This window comes from Pristiophorus japonicus, chromosome 3 (assembly GCF_044704955.1).
Source record: "Pristiophorus japonicus isolate sPriJap1 chromosome 3, sPriJap1.hap1, whole genome shotgun sequence".
Lineage (NCBI taxonomy): Eukaryota > Metazoa > Chordata > Chondrichthyes > Pristiophoridae > Pristiophorus > Pristiophorus japonicus.
The window spans coordinates 264,100,402-264,108,683 of record NC_091979.1 but is presented as its reverse complement, the minus strand read 5'-3'; the positions used below and the strand labels follow the sequence as shown (position 1 = coordinate 264,108,683).

Here is an 8,282-nt window from a genome sequence, read left to right as displayed (position 1 = left end):
CCTCTCCAACCTCCAACTCTCTCCTCTCCAACCTCCAACTCTCTCCTCTCCAACCTCCAACTCTCTCCTCTCCAACCTCCAACTCTCTCCTCTCCAACCTCCAACTCTGTCCTCTCCAACCTCCAACTCTGTCCTCTCCAACCTCCAACTCTGTCCTCTCCAACCTCCAACTCTAACTTCTCCAACCTCCAACTCTGTCCTCTCCAACCTCCAACTCTAACCTCTCCAACCTCCAACTCTCTCCTCTCCAACCTCCAACTCTCTCCTCTCCAACCTCCAACTCTGTCCTCTCCAACCTCCAACTCTGTCCTCTCCAACCTCCAACTCTGTCCTCTCCAACCTCCAACTCTGTCCTCTCCAACCTCCAACTCTGTCCTCTCCAACCTCCAACTCTCTCCTCTCCAACCTCCAACTCTCTCCTCTCCAACCTCCAACTCTCTCCTCTCCAACCTCCAACTCTAACTTCTCCAACCTCCAATTCTGTCCTCTACAACCTCCAACTCTAACCTCTCCAACCTCCAACTCTAACCTCTCCAACCTCCAACTCTGTCCTCTCCAACCTCCAACTCTGTCCTCTCCAACCTCCAACTCTGTCCTCTCCAACCTCCAACTCTAACCTCTCCAACCTCCAACTCTGTCCTCTCCAACCTCCAACTCTCTCCTCTCCAACCTCCAACTCTAACCTCTCCAACCTCCAACTCTCTCCTCTCCAACCTCCAACTCTCTCCTCTCCAACCTCCAACTCTCTCCTCTCCAACCTCCAACCCTCTCCTCTCCAACCTCCAACCCTCTCCTCTCCAACCTCCAACTCTCTCCTCTCCAACCTCCAACTCTCTCCTCTCCAACCTCCAACTCTCTCCTCTCCAACCTCCAACTCTCTCCTCTCCAACCTCCAACTCTCTCCTCTCCAACCTCCAACTCTCTCCTCTCCAACCTCCAACTCTCTCCTCTCCAACCTCCAACTCTCTCCTCTCCAACCTCCAACTCTGTCCTCTCCAACCTCCAACTCTGTCCTCTCCAACCTCCAACTCTGTCCTCTCCAACCTCCAACTCTGTCCTCTCCAACCTCCAACTCTGTCCTCTCCAACCTCCAACTCTCTCCTCTCCAACCTCCAACTCTAACTTCTCCAACCTCCAACTCTAACCTCTCCAACCTCCAACTCTCTCTTCTCCAACCTCCAACTCTCTCCTCTCCAACCTCCAACTCTGTCCTCTCCAACCTCCAACTCTGTCCTCTCCAACCTCCAACTCTGTCCTCTCCAACCTCCAACTCTGTCCTCTCCAACCTCCAACTCTGTCCTCTCCAACCTCCAACTCTGTCCTCTCCAACCTCCAACTCTGTCCTCTCCAACCTCCAACTCTGTCCTCTCCAACCTCCAACTCTAACCTCTCCAACCTCCAACTCTAACCTCTCCAACCTCCAACTCTCTCCTCTCTAACCTCTCCAATCTCCAACTCTCTCCTCTCCAACCTCCAACTCTGTCCTCTCCAACCTCCAACTCTCCCTTCTCCAACCTCCAACTCTGTCCTCTCCAACCTCCAACTCTAACCTCTCCAACCTCCAACTCTCCCTTCTCCAACCTCCAACTCTCTCCTCTCCAACCTCCAACTCTCTCCTCTCCAACCTCCAACTCTCTCCTCTCCAACCTCCAACTCTCTCCTCTCCAACCTCCAACTCTAACCTCTCCAACCTCCAACTCTCTCCTCTCCAACCTCCAACTCTAACCTCTCCAACCTCCAACTCTCTCCTCTCCAACCTCCAACTCTCTCCTCTCCAACCTCCAACTCTAACCTCTCCAACCTCCAACTCTAACCTCTCCAACCTCCAACTCTCTCCTCTCCAACCTCCAACTCTCTCCTCTCCAACCTCCAACTCTGTCCTCTCCAACCTCCAACTCTGTCCTCTCCAACCTCCAACTCTGTCCTCTCCAACCTCCAACTCTGTCCTCTCCAACCTCCAACTCTGTCCTCTCCAACCTCCAACTCTGTCCTCTCCAACCTCCAACTCTGTCCTCTCCAACCTCCAACTCTGTCCTCTCCAACCTCCAACTCTGTCCTCTCCAACCTCCAACTCTGTCCTCTCCAACCTCCAACTCTGTCCTCTCCAACCTCCAACTCTAACCTCTCCAACCTCCAACTCTGTCCTCTCCAACCTCCAACTCTCTCCTCTCCAACCTCCAACTCTAACCTCTCCAACCTCCAACTCTCTCCTCTCCAACCTCCAACTCTCTCCTCTCCAACCTCCAACTCTCTCCTCTCCAACCTCCAACCCTCTCCTCTCCAACCTCCAACTCTGTCCTCTCCAACCTCCAACTCTGTCCTCTCCAACCTCCAACTCTCTCCTCTCCAACCTCCAACTCTAACCTCTCCAACCTCCAACTCTCTCCTCTCCAACCTCCAACTCTCTCCTCTCCAACCTCCAACTCTCTCCTCTCCAACCTCCAACTCTCTCCTCTCCAACCTCCAACCCTCTCCTCTCCAACCTCCAACCCTCTCCTCTCCAACCTCCAACTCTCTCCTCTCCAACCTCCAACTCTCTCCTCTCCAACCTCCAACTCTAACTTCTCCAACCTCCAACTCTGTCCTCTCCAACCTCCAACTCTAACCTCTCCAACCTCCAACTCTAACCTCTCCAACCTCCAACTCTGTCCTCTCCAACCTCCAACTCTGACCTCTCCAACCTCCAACTCTAACCTCTCCAACCTCCAACTCTGTCCTCTCCAACCTCCAACCTCTCCAACCTCCAACTCTGTCCTCTCCAACCTCCAACTCTAACCTCTCCAACCTCCAACTCTAACCTCTCCAACCTCCAACTCTGTCCTCTCCAACCTCCAACCTCTCCAACCTCCAACTCTGTCCTCTCCAACCTCCAACTCTAACCTCTCCAACCTCCAACTCTAACCTCTCCAACCTCCAACTCTCTCCTCTCTAACCTCTCCAATCTCCAACTCTCTCCTCTCCAACCTCCAACTCTGTCCTCTCCAACCTCCAACTCTCCCTTCTCCAACCTCCAACTCTGTCCTCTCCAACCTCCAACTCTGTCCTCTCCAACCTCCAACTCTAACCTCTCCAACCTCCAACTCTCCCTTCTCCAACCTCCAACTCTCTCCTCTCCAACCTCCAACTCTCTCCTCTCCAACCTCCAACTCTCTCCTCTCCAACCTCCAACTCTCTCCTCTCCAACCTCCAACTCTCTCCTCTCCAACCTCCAACTCTGTCCTCTCCAACCTCCAACTCTGTCCTCTCCAACCTCCAACTCTGTCCTCTCCAACCTCCAACTCTGTCCTCTCCAACCTCCAACTCTGTCCTCTCCAACCTCCAACTCTGTCCTCTCCAACCTCCAACTCTGTCCTCTCCAACCTCCAACTCTAACCTCTCCAACATCCAACTCTCTCCTCTCCAACCTCCAACTCTAACCTCTCCAACCTCCAACTCTCTCCTCTCCAACCTCCAACTCTGTCCTCTCCAACCTCCAACTCTAACCTCTCCAACCTCCAACTCTCTCCTCTCCAACCTCCAACTCTCTCCTCTCCAACCTCCAACTCTAACCTCTCCAACCTCCAACTCTCTCCTCTCCAACCTCCAACTCTGTCCTCTCCAACCTCCAACTCTGACCTCTCCAACCTCCAACTCTAACCTCCAACTCTGTCCTCTCCAACCTCCAACTCTCTCCTCTCCAACCTCCAACTCTCTCCTCTCCAACCTCCAACTCTCTCCTCTCCAACCTCCAACTCTCTCCTCTCCAACGTCCAACTCTGTCCTCTCCAACCTCCAACTATCTCCTCTCCAACCTCCAACTCTCTCCTCTCCAACCTCCAACTCTGTCCTCTCCAACCTCCAACTCTCTCCTCTCCAACCTCCAACTCTCTCCTCTCAAATGTCCTCTCTCCTCTCCCCTCTCACACTCACAGGTGGAATAAAGTGATGTGCCTTTATGCGCATGCGCAGTACAGCAATCAGCCTCAAACAGCTCCAAAATGACGACAGGTCGGAAGACAAAAACTACAACAAAAAAAAATTGTGAAGTCTCGCGCATGCGCATTGGAGGTCCTCCGAAGATCCCCGAGTGGCGAGACCTCCAACTGCCGCACTCCCGCCCGGCGACAGCCGCTGCCTGCAGCTGACACTGCCGCCCACACAACAGAGCCGAAAGTGGCTCCCGACCAGACCGGGCAGCAGAAAGGTAGGTGCCGCCCGGGGGGCTGCCAAGAAATGGGCAGCAACCAAATTCTGCCCCAGCTGTGAGAGTGTTACCCACTGAGCCACAGCTGATATGGGCTAAAAATGTGTGTGATTTTCTCCTTCTCCTTGTGCTTCATCTTATTGTTGTTGAGGCAGCTGCACACCCAACAATACCCTTTAAGTAGTGAAAAAAGCCTGTGGCAATCATTACACGTTTAGACTGCCCCCAATATTGGTCCACCTTTTCAGTGTAACGCCAATGAGCTTGAGATTTTAGACTAGAATCATGACTGCAATCATTTTAATGAGAAGTGAGGATGAATTTGAGTGCAGCCTAAACGATTTTCAACTGGCGCTATTTAACCATTTTGGGAGCGAAATTGCCCCGCGACCCATTTGGAGCACACAATTTGAATTAAATGAATATTTAGCACCCGGCGAGATGGGCTGCTAAATGTCGCCGAATTGGGGTCTTTGTCTGAAAAAAAAGTGCGGGGCGGTATCGGAGGTGTGATTTGCCTCCGCAGGGCATTAGCGTGGCATTTGCGGGACGCAGGCGGGGCGCGATGCTGGCGCAATGCTGACGCGTCCCAGCGTCCCTCCCCTTCTTCTAAAGGGGAGGGCTGCTGTGAATTCTGCAGCCGCTTTGCTGGCGCCCGCTGGGTCACCAGGGAAGGTTTCGGCCAGGTCATTGTCAGGCACGGTTCAAGGCCCTCCCCTTCAAAGGCGGCCGGGGTGCCCCGCGAAGCTGTCATTGGCATCGCCATTCTCAAGTCTCGTGAGGCTATTTCCCCCGCGGGGTGCAAAGGGCTCAGCGCTGAGTGATAAGGGGTCGGTGCGCACGCCGATGACATCATCGTTGTGTGCACCCCCGTCTGCGGTGAATACTGAGGGGCGCAGCACAAACCCATTTTCGCCTGCGGCATCCCGGGAGCGACTCCGTATGGATTGCCTCCACTGCCCGTCCCCAGACGATAAATCATTAGCATCCAATTAGCACCCCTGGGACTGTAAAAAGGGGTGATTTCAGACCCTTTTAGTCTAAGCATTGCCCATTTCTTGGCTATAACAAATTTCTAGCCATTGTTTCTCCTAACATTAAAGCTTGGAGCAGCATTTGAAAGATAGTTGTTCTTGTACTCAGTTATTGTCCCAACTGGCTTTCTGTGTGCGTGACAGAGAACATAGGAGAACTGTACAGTCTCAAGGATCTACAGGGATTGGTCTGGCACTTCGCCTTGTTGTAAAGTTTAGATTTAACAAGCAGATGCAACATAATCTGTGCAAGGAGGATCTTGGGCATGACGCACCAACTGCACCAGGGACGATGACCTTTGATTCCACTGGAAACTTCTAGACCGTATCAGTCAACTATCAGTATAAAGGTGTCTCAGCAATTAAACCTACTTCTTTAAACCACACAGTATCTAGAGAGAAATAATATGCATTTATAGCACCTTATCATGTCCTTGAGCACGTCAGAACCAATGAATTATTTTTTGACGTCACTATTGTTATATATGTGCACTTGTATTTACTCTGTACAGCCACCAGAGGACTCATCCCCTGGAGTCCCAAAGGATCCCATAATCCCTTGGGAGCACAGGTATTTAAAGAGGCCTCACAGGTTGGAGAGGCACTCTGGAGACCTGCAATAAAAGACTGAGGTCACACTTTATTTTGAGCTCACAGTGTTCAGTCTGACTCTCTCTCCATACATAAAAGCTGGCGACAAGATACAGATAGCGAACCCAAAGATGCAGAGAACAGTGGGCATTCTGGAGAAATTCTCGGAGGGAGATGATTGGGAAACTTTTGTGAAGCGACTCGACCAATACTTTGTAGCCAACGAGCTAGATGGGGAAGAGAATGCTGCCAAACGTAGAGCGATCCTCCTCACCGTCTGCGGGGCACCAACGTATGGTCTCATGAAGAATTTGCTCACTCCAGTGAAACCCACGGAGAAATCGTATGATGATTTGTGCACACTGGTCTGAGAGCATTTGAACCCGAAGGAAAGCGTTCTGATGGCGAGGTACCGGTTCTACACCTACAAAAGGTCTGAAGGCCAGGAAGTGATGAATTATGTTGCCAAGTTAAGACGCCTTGCAGGACATTGCGAATTTGGAGCACATGCTCAGAGACATTTTCGTACATGGCATTGGCCATGAAACCGTACTTTGCAAAATTTTGACTGTAGAGACCCCAACCTTGAGTAAGGCCAAAGCGATAGCCCAGGCGTTCATTGCTACCAGTGACAATACGAAGCAAATCTCCCAATGCACAAGTGCTGCTATAAGTACTGTGAACAAAGTGATGTTGTTTTCGAATTGTAACGTACATGGCAGGTCACACATACCTGCAGCTGCACGTCCGCAGATGTCTCAGAGTCCACCATCAGGGGTGATGAATGCAAGGCCATTAACACCTTGTTGGTGCTGCGGGGGTGATCATCGTTTCCATTCATGCCGATTCAAAAAGTACATTTGCAAGGGCAGTGGAACAATGGGACACCTCCAACGAGTGTGCAGGCGAGCTGCAATTCCTGTTAAACCTGCAACCACCATGTTGCAGAGAACAACAGATCCACGGAGGATCACGACGAACCAGAGCCTCAGAGGTACATGGGGTGCACACATTCACCACGAATTGTCCCCCGATAATGCTGAATGTTGAACTAAATGGACTCCTGATGTCAATGGAGCTGGACACGGGCGCGAGCCAGTCCATCATGGGCAAAAAGACTTTCGAAAGATTGTGATGCAACAAGGCCTCAAGGCCAGTCTTAACTCCAGTTCGTATGAAATTAAGAACTTATACAAAAGAACTGATTCCTGTAATCGGCAGTGCTACCATAAAGGTCTCCTTCGATGGAGCGGTGCACAAGCTACCACTCTGGGTGGTACCGGGTGATGGTCCCACGCTGCTCGGCAGGAGCTGGCTGGGAAAGATACGCTGGAACTGGGACGACGTCTGACCGCTATCGCCCGCTGACGACACTTTGTGTGCCCAGTTCTTCAACAAATTTCCTTCGCTGTTCGAACCAGGCATCGGGAAATTCCAAGGAGCAAAAGTACAGATCCACCTAATTCCGGGGGCGCGACCCATCCATCACAAGCCGCAAGCAGTACCATACATGATGAGAGAAAGGGTAGAGATCGAGTTAGATCGGCTGCAAACAGAGGGCATCATTTCACTGATCGAGTTCAATGAGTGGGCCAGTCCGATCGTTACTGTCCTGAAGGGAGACGGCACTGTCAGAATCTGTGGCGATTCCAAAGTAACTATCAATCGTTTCTCTCTGCAGGACCAATACCCAATACCTCTTTGCAACGCTGGCGGGAGGAAAGACGTTCACGAAGCTGGATCTGACTTCAGCCTACATGACATAGGAACTGGATGAATCATTGAAGGCCCTCACCTGCATCAACATGCACAAAGGTCTTTTTGTTTATAACAGATGCCCGTTTGGAATCCGATCAGCGGCGGCGATATTCCAGAGAAACATGGATATTTTACTGAAGTCAGTCCCGCACACTGTGGTCTTCCAGGATGACATCATGGTCACAGGTCGGAACACAATCGAGCATCTGCAGAACCTGGAGGAGGTTCTTAGTCGACTCAACCGCGTGGGGCTCAGGTTAAAACGCTCGGTGCATTTTCCTGGCGCCTGAAGTGGAGTTCTTGGGAAGGAGGATTACGGCGGACGGCATCACTCCTACCAACACGAAGACGGAGGCAAACCATCAAGCAAGGCTTGAAGAGGGTAACTGAAGGCTTGTTACAGGCTCGCTTATCCCGAGACCTGCTTAGGTACTGCACGAGACCCCACTCGCTCACTGGGATCCCACCTGCTGAACTGCTCCTGATAAGGGCACTTAAGACAAGGCTCTCGTTAGTTCACCCTGATCTACATGAACAGGTAGAGAGCAGGTGGCTTCAACAAAGTACATACCATGATAGCACAAATGTGTCTCGCGCGATTGAAATTAACGATCTTGTATTTGTATTGAATAATGGACAAGGCCACAGAACGTGACGGAGCTGCGGTCGTTTCTGGGATTCCTGAACTACTTTGGTAACTTCTTACCGGGTCTCAG

General features: G+C 51.6%; 1 long non-coding RNA gene across 1 annotated transcript in view; it reads left to right on the top strand.

The window, feature by feature from the left end:
- The first annotated feature begins 4,100 nt into the window (after positions 1-4,100).
- The window catches only part of LOC139259507 (uncharacterized), a 45,904-nt gene continuing 41,722 nt past the window's right edge, over positions 4,101-8,282 (top strand). Inside the window, exon 1 of the long non-coding RNA XR_011592581.1 lies at positions 4,101-4,183. This is a non-coding gene — a long non-coding RNA (uncharacterized lncRNA). The remainder of the gene's footprint in view (positions 4,184-8,282) is intronic.